Raw genomic sequence first — 10830 nt, 5'->3', positions numbered from 1 at the left:
TGCCCTCTACCCATCCTCTTGTCATCTAGTTTTGGAGCCCCCTATTGGTTCACTGCATAGCAAGTCAAGGAAAATCCAATGGAACATTCAGCTTCTGTACTTCCCACGTTCTCTCACAGAACAAATTCCAAAGTTTTCCAAAGAGAATTCAAGGTCCCACACCATTAGAGCTTGCCCAAAGGTCTATTTGGAAAATAAATGATGACTAAATTATACCATTTAATATAATAAATTCCAACTGGATGAAAGATTTTGTTATACACAAAAGTAGCAGGTATAGAAAAGACCTGTAAGCATTAAACTATAAGAGGGAGAAACAACAAATGAAAATACTGACAGATGTGTTTTTCAAAACCCATGCATTTAAAAATAAACAAAATTACAGTGTAAATGAAAACGTGGAAAATTCACAATATTTACAGCAGACATGGGATTAATAGTCTTTAAATGAAAAATAGATAAGACATCAAAGCTTGAAATTGGCTAAAGAAAGTGTGAAGAGAGCTCCCAAAAGAAGAAATACTTCTGGCTAATAGAAATATTAAAATATTCAACTTCAGCAGTAATCTTGGACATGTAAAATTAAAACAACTTCATGTAATTTTTGCCAGACTACAAAGTGATGGGGTACATGCATGCAAGTGTGGCTATCTCTTGCTGTTTTCTAGATGTTTTGTAGCAAAATGTCTCATAAGTCTTAAACACTTATGCATCTTTTGATCTAGAAAGTTCATTTTTGTTGACTTTTCCTACTAATAGAGATATGCAAAATTTAACAATAATGATACTGAAGAATTGTTTTAATCAGTAGAAGGCAAAACTCTTGTCTTAAACCGAATCTCACAGAGTCTGGGACACGGAGAGTGCTCACTGAGAGACACACCTAAATAGTGTCGCTGATTTAGCATTAGTCAAGACCAAGTTATTGCCAGGGCACAGGTGTAGGGAGAACTGAACTCTAGACTTAACATTCCAAAGATTAGAAAGCGAGAGATGCTCCGGCCATGGAGAGTGTATTTCCCAGGAGCCCCATGGTCACTGGACTTACTTTGAGCTCAGTCGCTCACCTGTGTCCAACTCTTTGTGGTTCCATGGACTGTGGCCCGTCAGGCTCCTCTGCCCATGAAATTTTCCAGACATGAATAATGGAATGGGTTGCCATTTCCTACTCCAGGGGATCTTCCCAATCCAGGGATTGAACCCATGTCTCTTGCACCTCCTACACTGGCAGGTGGATTCCTTACTACTAGACCCACCAGGGAAGCTCAGACCTCGTTTAGTGTCTGGTTATATTCACACAATCCACTAGAAGCAAAAGTCTCAGTCTTAGGTTTATAGCAAAGATTGATTCACTGGAAAAAAAAAACAACACTTGAATAATATTGATACTTGGTTTTAATATCAATTACTTTCACAATGATATCAAATGCAAATTAGCAAATTAACATGGAATATAAAACAAATACACTCAGAGTTCACAACCCTGCAGCCTTGCTTGCAGGAAGCAACCACCACCGAAACCCTGAAAGCATCGCAGCTGTACTCCACCCATGATGATGAGGAAAGGGTACAGCCTTTCGATGAGTACAGTATGAGGACCACACTGGAAAAGTTAAAGACACTGTATTTGACTTCCATTCCCCTCCTTATCAGTTAGATTCCCACCTGAGACAGATGGCATGCTCAAAAGGTGGTGTGTTGGAGGGGTAACACAGAATGGAGAGGGCTGTTTACAGGATGCAGGCAGGATTAAAGGGAACTAACATTCAAGGTGTAGCAACAGCACAGAGCTATTATCACCCTTGATCTGAGGGCAGAAAGGGATTAAAAAGGTGTGAGCAGAGCCTGGTGAGAGCTGAGACTGGAGAGAGGGGTTGCCTGATGGGAACTATGGCCACAGAGGCAGGTAAGGACAAAGCCACACTGATGCAGGGAGAAAGCAGGAGTCAAGTACTCCTATTGCTCTATTCTTCTGCTTTCCTTGCTGGCAACATTATCCCCACATTGGCCAAATCCAGCTGGAAGCCCCAAGGCAAGGAAAATGGATCAATGCGACTCATAGCGATTGGTCTCTGGGGCAGAGGACCAGAGGAGGAAGCTCAGAGGACTAACAGAGAAGAACAAGCAAAGTCTACTACCCAAAGTCTACTACTACTGTACTGCTTTAATCCACACAGACTAATGAACGGAGACACTTCCCCCACCTTAGGATCCTCCTTGGCATTGCTCACCCCCAGCCTGCTCACCCATTTCCCCCCTCCCACCTTGCTGACCTAATTAACATACGCCAGGCTTCTCTCCAGACCCCAAGCTCTGATTTGACGCTAACACCTGAGCTTATTGAGTTCAGGAATGGACCCCTGGGAAGCCAGCAACCATCCTTCCAGTGGGATGTCTCAGAAGTCTGGCGCCAGGCCTGACCTCAGGATTTTTAAGGTAAGATAAAAATAGAAAGCATTGAGTAGAAAGAAAAGTCTGTGAGTAAAACTATCCACTTGAAAAGACACAAATAACACTAATAAGCCTTGTCCAAAGCAGGTGTACCTGGCTGAGAATGAAGGATTTATTTTCCTTGGAGGTGGTAGCTGGTATTTGACATTCCAGTTACACTTTACACTTCCAAAGGCTTTGCTTAGGTGTTCTCCAAGCGTGGTAATGCACTAGAGATTTTGCTACGTTTGGGGTCAGAGCCATTTTTTTTCTTCTAAAGGCATATAAGACTGTTGGATGTGCTTTGTAGCCTAAACACTGAGCTTAGAGAACCAATGCTCGGTTTACGCTTAGAAAAACTAACAATTCTCCCTAAGTAAGCTGTAAAAACAGAAGCTGCATTTAGCTAGAGATTCATTGCTGCCTGAGACTTCTGTGTACCAGCCCACCTCCCTCAAAGGCAACTTCCCAATACCAACCCAAGGAAAATTAATAAGCTTTGAAGGTGCGTTGTTTGTCTGTCCTCCAGCAGAGGAAATATTTTGTTTTATTCCCCTGGTTCTGGTTACTAAGTGAAGCAGAATTCAAAATCTTACTAGAGTTGTCTTAGCCCATCCAAGCCCTGTCTGAAATATGTGGGTCGTTATGCAAGAGACTCAGGAATTCACCCCCAGACTCTAGCTCTTCCAAGCCTCCTTAGTGGGAGGTGATAATCAACTTGTGAATTTTTACCCCATCAGTTGGATCTATGTGTATGGGGCAAAATCCTCTTGTGGCTTGGTCTTTACTATTTGTCTTGATTAAGCTCCTGTCCCCCACTAAGCTTTCCTACACATGCAAAGTATATGCAAAGTATCATTTAGGGTCTTCAGTATTTGAAGGGTCAAACTTAAGTCCAGCATGCTTGCTTCATTTCTGATGGACTTGGACTCTCAGATAGAAACTGTTTTTTAAAGGGAATCTTTATCGAATGATCCTAAAAGACAGGACCTAAAGTTTCCTTACACTCGTACTGTCTCAGGTTTTGAGGATTTTAGAAAACGTCTTCAGTGATACTTCTCCAAATGAGTCCTAAGTGGCTTGTTCTGACTCTGTCCGTGACAGGACGGGGGAAACAGGGGGATCCCAGGGAGAAAGACAAAAAATGGGTGAATCAAGGGTCCTGCTTTCTCACCTCCTTGCTCTGCAAGTTCTAGTGATGAGGGTGGGGAATAGCCTTCCAGAAGCCCCAACTCATTTCCTTCACCTCTCCCAGTGAATGCTTCCTGGATCCAGGCCCCACAGTCTTGCCTGAGGTCACCATAGCCAGTGCTGCGATGGCACAGTTCCCCCTAGTGTGCCTGTGCCCCGTCGGAGGTGGTGGGGAGTGAAGTGGGGGAATAGAAGGGGGTAAGCAAAGAGGAGCTCCTGGAGCTGGACCTACTTCCCTGGTGGCTCAGATGGTAAAGAACCTGCCTGCAATGTGGGAGACTATGGTTTGATCCCTGGGTCAGGAAGATCCCCTGGAGAAGGGAATGGCTACACACTTCAGTGTTCTTGCCTGGGAATCTCATAGTTAGAGGAGCCTGGCGGGTTGCAAAGGGTTGGACAAGGCTGAGGGACTTTCAGTGGGGTTTGCCGAGTCCTCCAGGGAGGGAGGCACGGGGATCTCTCACCTCTTCGCCCCTTGAGCCTCCTCTCCCTTAAAGATCCTAACGGTGTAGCTGATGCAGCCACCGGACATTTTCAGGAAGCATGTTTCTTTGCTCCACAGAGAGCTGCCCTGTGGGTGGGGAAGATTGGGAGGGGATTATAGGCAGTGTCTCAATGGACGTTTAGGCGCAGCTGGGGGCTCAGCGTCATTAAGTGTGGACTCCCTTCTCCCTGCCATTTGTATCAGGGAGACACTGTGATTTCCGGGAGCCTGGCTGGTGACCACCTCCAAAAGACTGGTAAAAAGGGAGGGCCGAGGGTGCCCAGATGGCCGGTCCACAGCAGCCAGCATTGCCCAGGTTCCCAGATTTCTGTAAAGGCTCTTGACTGTTGCTACCTTTTATTGTACTTACACTCTGCACTCATCTAGTGTGAGGTAGGTACTAATGTGCCCATTTTATAGTTGAAAAAATGGAGGCTCAGAGAAAGCAAGTCTCCTACAGAGTACAGATTGGAATTGATTCCAAATCCATGATCTTAAACATAAACCCTGTAGTCCTTGTCAACTGCAAGAACAAGCCAGGTTGGAGCTTGTGTAATGAGAGATTCCTAAGACTCAGAGACCCCCAGCCTCAGAGGTGCCACAGGGGCATGTGCAGAGCACTGCTTCTGCTGCTGAGAAGGCTTTGCCCGGTCTTGGAAACTGAAACAAAAGCTCTACTTTTCCTCCCGCTGCTTGTTGTCTTTGGAGATGCTGGAAAATGGAAAAAAGAAAGAAAGAAAGGCTTTTGCCCCAAATTTGCTAAGAAACATAGATCACAAAATTAGAGCAAACCGGAGGAAAATCTTTGTGTTATCTGTTATCCCAGAGTCTTCTCAACTTGCAGAGAAGAGGCTTCCCTATAAACGATTTCCTTCTTAAGTTCACACAGATCCTGGTTCCCGTGGGTGGGGTCATCAGGCCCGCACCAGCCACTCCAGACTCAGGGGAAACTGAGGCCCAAAGTATCCATCCAGGCTCCCCAGCAAATTGAAGGTGGGTTGGAGGGTGCCAAACTCCTGACCACGCCCTGCCACCCTGTTGGAATCCCTGTCTACATCCCCTGGTGTCTTCTCCTAGTCCAGGCTTCCTCCCTCTCCCATTTCTTGGGACAGGTTTATTCCCATTCCAGCACCTGCAGGAGTTTTAGAAGTTTCTGCCCCAGTGTAAACTGACCTTCAAGGCAAGCACTGTGCTTTATTTATTGAAACCACTTCTCTTGCCGGGTGGGTTGTGAGGGAAGGGTCACAAGGAGGTCAGAGAAGACTAGCAGATTCACAGCGGAAGGTATTTTCGTAGAAGGAGGCTAGTGGGGTGAGGAGAGTGGGATGCACCCCGCGGACTCTATCATGGAAAGCATTGGAAAGAAAACAAACAGACACCAGATCTGTTAGAAGCCTGAGCCTCCAAGGTGGGTCGGGTTCCATCCAGTGCCAAGTTCCTCTCCGGAGCCGCAGGACAGGGGTCCAGGTAGGGAGCTGTCCCGGGAAGAAAAAGAGGTCTGAAAGCAGCCAGTTTGCCCCTCAGCTCCTGGGCGGGGCGTGGGGGGGCGGGATGTTGGAGAGGGGTGCTACGGAGCCTTAGAGCGGCTCTCAGCGCCGGGGCCGGTGGGATGTAGGGGACCGGGACATCACGGACACCAGATGCTGCCTGGTGGCTTTCCGAGTGACAGCAGCCCAGAGGAGAGGGAGAAGGATGTGCTTCCTCTCTCAAGGACTCCCACGCAGGCTTTCATGTTAAGTAAAACTTCAGGAGGAGAAGTTGACCCGCGGGGTCACCAGTTAATACCTTGTAACAACAACATGGCAGGTTCGGAGAAGTTTGGTGGTCCTTTAAGAAAATGATTACATCACACTGGGAAGGTGCGTGGAATAAAATGCTTTAGATCCTAAAGACAGGAAGACAAGGAAGGTAAAAGCATGAAAACTTTGAGTGCGCTGCCACCTCCGTAGTGCGCTGAGCCTCTGGTATCCGGGAGGGTCACCTCGGGGACCCTTGCTGCGCCACCTGTCCTGGTCGCGCCCCGCCCCTGCAGGCGCCCCCCGGAGTCCCGGGGCGGCAACGCCGCGCGCCTAGCGCTGGGCACAATCCGGGACTAACAGTGCTTTTCCTTCTCACTGCGTGGGATCGGCTTCATCCCTTGGCCAATTTAAACATATTATTTAAACACGGAAGTTTCCTTTACAGATTGGAGTGAAACATTTTGCTTAATAGAAAGTAGATGGGGTTCTTCAACTTTTAATCGATATCTTTGTTGAAAGGTGCGGTTGGCCGCCTTTTCACAGCGGGGGGAAGTGAAAACATTTGCCTCGGGTCACACGTTGAGGGCCCTAGATGAGCAACGGCGGCCGCTGATTCTGCCAAAGGCCGGGTACAGGTGAGGTGAGGGCATTTCCCATTTGATCATGTCACCACGGTGATTTAGGTTAAAATTAAGTGAAAATCCAAGGATCCCAGGGTTCTGAGGCCCTAGCCATTATGCTAGAAATATCTATTCACCTATTTGTTCATTGTACTGTCCATTTATTTCTCAAGCCCATTGAATTGAGACAAGTCCCTGAGATCCTCTCACTTGGACCAGCATCTTTTCCTGTCTGACACCAACCTGGCCAGTCTCTGGATTGGAACAATTAGTTCAGTGATTGAATCAACAAATCTTTATTGAAGTCTACTAACCCCCAGGCTCTGCTGCAGCAGTGGAGACTACTGTAGTCTGCACCCTCAGAGAGCTTCTAGTCCAGTGAGGGAGAGAAAAAAAAATGGAAAGACACAAATGGAATTTGCTGTTGAGGAGGGATAAAAACCTGGCAGGAACTTAGAGCACAATGTGGACCTAAGATCCCCCGGAGAAGGAAATGGAAACCCACTCCAGTATTCTTGCCTTCAAAACCCCATGGATGGGATGGCAAAAGAGTTGGACACGACTTAACGACTAAACAACAGAAACAGAAATGGACCTCAGTTAGCTGGGGAAGTCTGCAAATTCCTCAAGACCCAGGGAGGCTGCACTGGACTTGCCACCACAGATAATGCCCAGTGTTGGCAGCTGCATTTCCTTACTTTGATTCATTTACTATAGACAACCAGGATGGCAGCATTCAGAAAGTGGTAAAAGAGCCTGCAAATTTTGCTGTATCCTAGCAAAAGGGAATGCTGCCAAGGAGCCCTCCTCCTAGTGTTTCTCTTTACAAGAAAACTCACTGCATGTGAGCTAAGTACTGGTTTTACTCTGTGACCCTTAGGACAAGAAAAATCAAACAGCTTCAAACAGATGCACTATTTTAAAACAAAGCTTTCCCTAGCTCTGGAATAGTTTGCTGGAAACCCCAAACGCAACCACTCAACAGTGTCCTCCAATCGAATTTTAAATAATGAACATAACCTCCCTCTAGCCATGCCACGCCAATCCAAAAGCACAATTTTAAAATTAGGAGAGAGATCAGGAAGCCAGTACAATGGGAAAAGCCTGGCTATAACACATTTTACCTTTTCACCCCCATGTGTAGGATATGATTTATATAATTGTTACAAAAGCATCTGTTAAATAGAACTATGTAAATTTGAGGGTAATCACATTTGAATAGCCCAAGTTAAGCCGCCAGGTCAGGCTGAAGGGCCGTGAGAAAGTCCTGGGTGTACCTGTGGTGGCGTTTGGGGGAGACCGGTGGATGGGGAAGGGGGAATTCAGGGACTGAGAAGTTAAACATTCCTTAACAATTAGGGAAGGATTGAGGTCTAAGCAAGCAACCCTAACCCTTTGTTTCCATCACTGTTTCCCACTAGCCTGAGCTTCTGCCATTTGGAGCAATGGAGGTTCTGACACACCAACCCCTACACCTCCAATCTCCCAGTTGCACATCTGGAGCAGCATAGGAGGAAAAGATTGGGATCTCAAAGCTTTCTCCCAGCCTCAAGCGCACCCCACCCCGCTCCTTCGGTGGCACACAGTAGGCCCTCAGCCACTCTAGTCCTTTTCTGCTCTCAGACTTAAAAGTTTGTCACACCTATAATTTTTTCAACTCTGAAGCAGTGCATTTCCAGTTACTCCCCCCAAGACCCCCTCCCTAGTGGTTTTCAAGTAACCACAGGGGGAAAATCCGGGCACCACTACGCAGAGATAACCATTCCAGGAGTGTGCAAGGGTGAGGAAAGACTTTAGGGATTGGGCCACTTTCTCCAGCTGGAGTGAATAAAGCTGTCGGGTGACTCGGAGAAACGGCTGCCTGGAGACACGCGACGGCCTCGGGGACCTGGCCTGGACCGGCGGGGGGTTGGGGCGGGGTGTCGCGTTTTATGCGCGACCCTCCAAGGAGAGAGGCCCTGCGAGGACCGACGGGCTTCTGACTCCTACCTCCCAAGGCTAGTGATGGCCCAGGAGGGCAGGTCGCCCTTCCCAACCTTTCTCATTTCAATTCATGAAAATGAGAGTTGATTTTGGCAAGGCGCTGCTCGCTCACGGCCAGAGAGACGGTTTTGTCGCCCGCGGGCGGAGGCCGGGTGGGGAGCAGCTCCGGCTCCGACATCCGGCTGTGGGCGAGCCCGGCCCGCGACCCGGGTCGCTCAGAAACCCGGCAGCGGCTCAAGGAGCTGTAGGAGAAGGGACACACCCAGGGATGAAGAACCGGGATTAAAACGTTACATTAAAATTTTTTTTTCAGTCAAGTGAAAGCCCTGAATGTGTATGTCTGTGGATCCACATACACAGATACCTGCCTGCAAACGTAGACTTCCCCGCAGGGAACCGACAAGGCGGGTTAAGGCGGTCCCGTGGCCCCTACCTACTGAGGGTCAAACGCCTAGTGAATTAATTTCTTAAATTGATGTAATGATAGAAGCAAGGGCTTCCCTGGTGGCTCAGTCAGTAAAGAATCCGCCTGCAATGCGGGGGACCTGGGTTGGATCCCTGGGTTGGGAAGATACCCTGGAGAAGGTAATGGCTTCAGTATTACCCCAGTATTCTTGCCTGGAGAATCCCATGGACAGAGGAGCCTGGCGGGCTACAGTCCAAGGGGTCACAAAGAGTCGGACACGACTGAGCAAGGGCAGAGGAAGAAAGGAAAGGAGAAGAGAGAGGCAGCGGAGGAGCAAGGAGCTCGGTGCTGCTCTTCTGACCCTCTGCGCCGTCACCCTGGCCTGGGCGGCGGCGGGACCCGAAGGCCGTGTCTCGGCGGCCGCGGTGGTGGACGGGAGGCCGAGGCCGGCGCTGGGGTCCGCCCTCTCGCGGCGCCGGCCCTTCCCCAGCTCCCGCACACACCTCTGTCCTCGAGGGCCAGGCACACGCAGGAGCAGACAGTTGTTTCCAGCGCCCCAAGCCTTCCTCGGTCCTAAACCGACCCGGGGCCCGGTTCCAGGAGACTGTGAACCGCGTGCAAGGCGACAGGTCTTAGTTCCTCGGCGTCTGATTCTCCCGGGACGTGGAGGATCGAAGCTTCTTATCTTGGGGGCGGGTGGGAGCCTGTGGCGGAGCTCGGATCACCCTGCAGCGAGCGTGCACCCTGGGCCCGCGGCCGCGGGCGAGATCTGGCCGAGGCTCGTCGGGGAGGGGAGGGCTGGTGAGGAAAGGGGACACATTTTTAGACCCCGCCGCCCCGGGCCCTGCTGTCTGCCACGCGTCTAAACGGTCCCGCTGAACAGGTAGGACCTGGTGCCGCCACAGGCAACCAGCTGGGCCCCAGGCGCGAGCCCCCGGCCTTTGCTTCCAGTCGTCACCCTCGACTTCTCCCTGACCGAGTGGAGATCTGCGGAAGGGGCTCCCAGCCAGGTAATGCTGGGAGAGCGGAGCGAAGGTGGCTAAGTTCGGTGGGTGGGCCAGGCGCCACCGGCCCCCAGGGCCCGACTGCGAGGAGAGCGGACCCCACGGGGGTAGAGGGCGCAGCTTCCGGGAAGGGCGGGGCCCCTTCCTCCGTCCTTGTTCACCTGGAGGTACCCGCGCACCTGCCATCGCGACTGCCCTGACTGCCTCCATCCAAGGAGCCTGCCCACTCCGCTACCCAGGCCACTCCAGGCGCGCTCTGTTCGCCCTGGCACAGGCCACTTGAGCCCGGGACGCCCCAGGAGCAGCCACGTGGCTGCCCTCGGGGCTCCCTTACCTCGATTCCCCCCCGCGACCCCACCTCCCCGACACAGAAGGCAGGTCCAGTTGCCTGGAAAGCGCAGCAATCTTTCTGCACCGCGTAAAGGCAGGGCCTATTAGGGAGAAAAGGTTGGAAATGAGCAGGCTGCAGCAGCCGGGCTTGTTACCTGGTTGCTGGTCAGCAACCAAGAAACAGCAGTTTTGTTGGTCGTTAATTTTCCAAACCAAAGACCCAATAGGGCACTGATGATTCGCTTTTAAATCTCAGGGAAATGACCGACTGGCAGCAGGGTACACTAGAACTTCACCTTCTAAATTTGTTAGGTGTCTTGGAACACCGCGACCGAGATGGAGAGAGGCTAGAAGCTCACGGAGCTGCCGCCTTTCCTTCTTCTTGGCCTCGGGCAGTCGGCTCTAGGAACCAAAAATCTCTGGCTGAGGGAGGCGTGCGAGGTTCCAGTCTCGCCTGCTAGTGCTGGCTGAGGGCGCCTGCGGCAGGATTCCGCGTTCCCTTTTCACTACAGGAGGCGCTGTGATCGCGGGAATTCCTCGGGCTGCGGACAGGGTCCCCAAGCTGGATCAAGGTTCTAAAACTGGCAGAGCCCGCTCTTCACCACCGATCTTGAGCTTTGGAGAAGCCCTGAAGAAACTTCAC

This window comes from Capricornis sumatraensis, chromosome 19, assembly GCF_032405125.1.
Source record: "Capricornis sumatraensis isolate serow.1 chromosome 19, serow.2, whole genome shotgun sequence".
Classification (NCBI taxonomy): Eukaryota; Metazoa; Chordata; class Mammalia; order Artiodactyla; family Bovidae; genus Capricornis; species Capricornis sumatraensis.
This window is presented reverse-complemented; position numbering follows the sequence as displayed.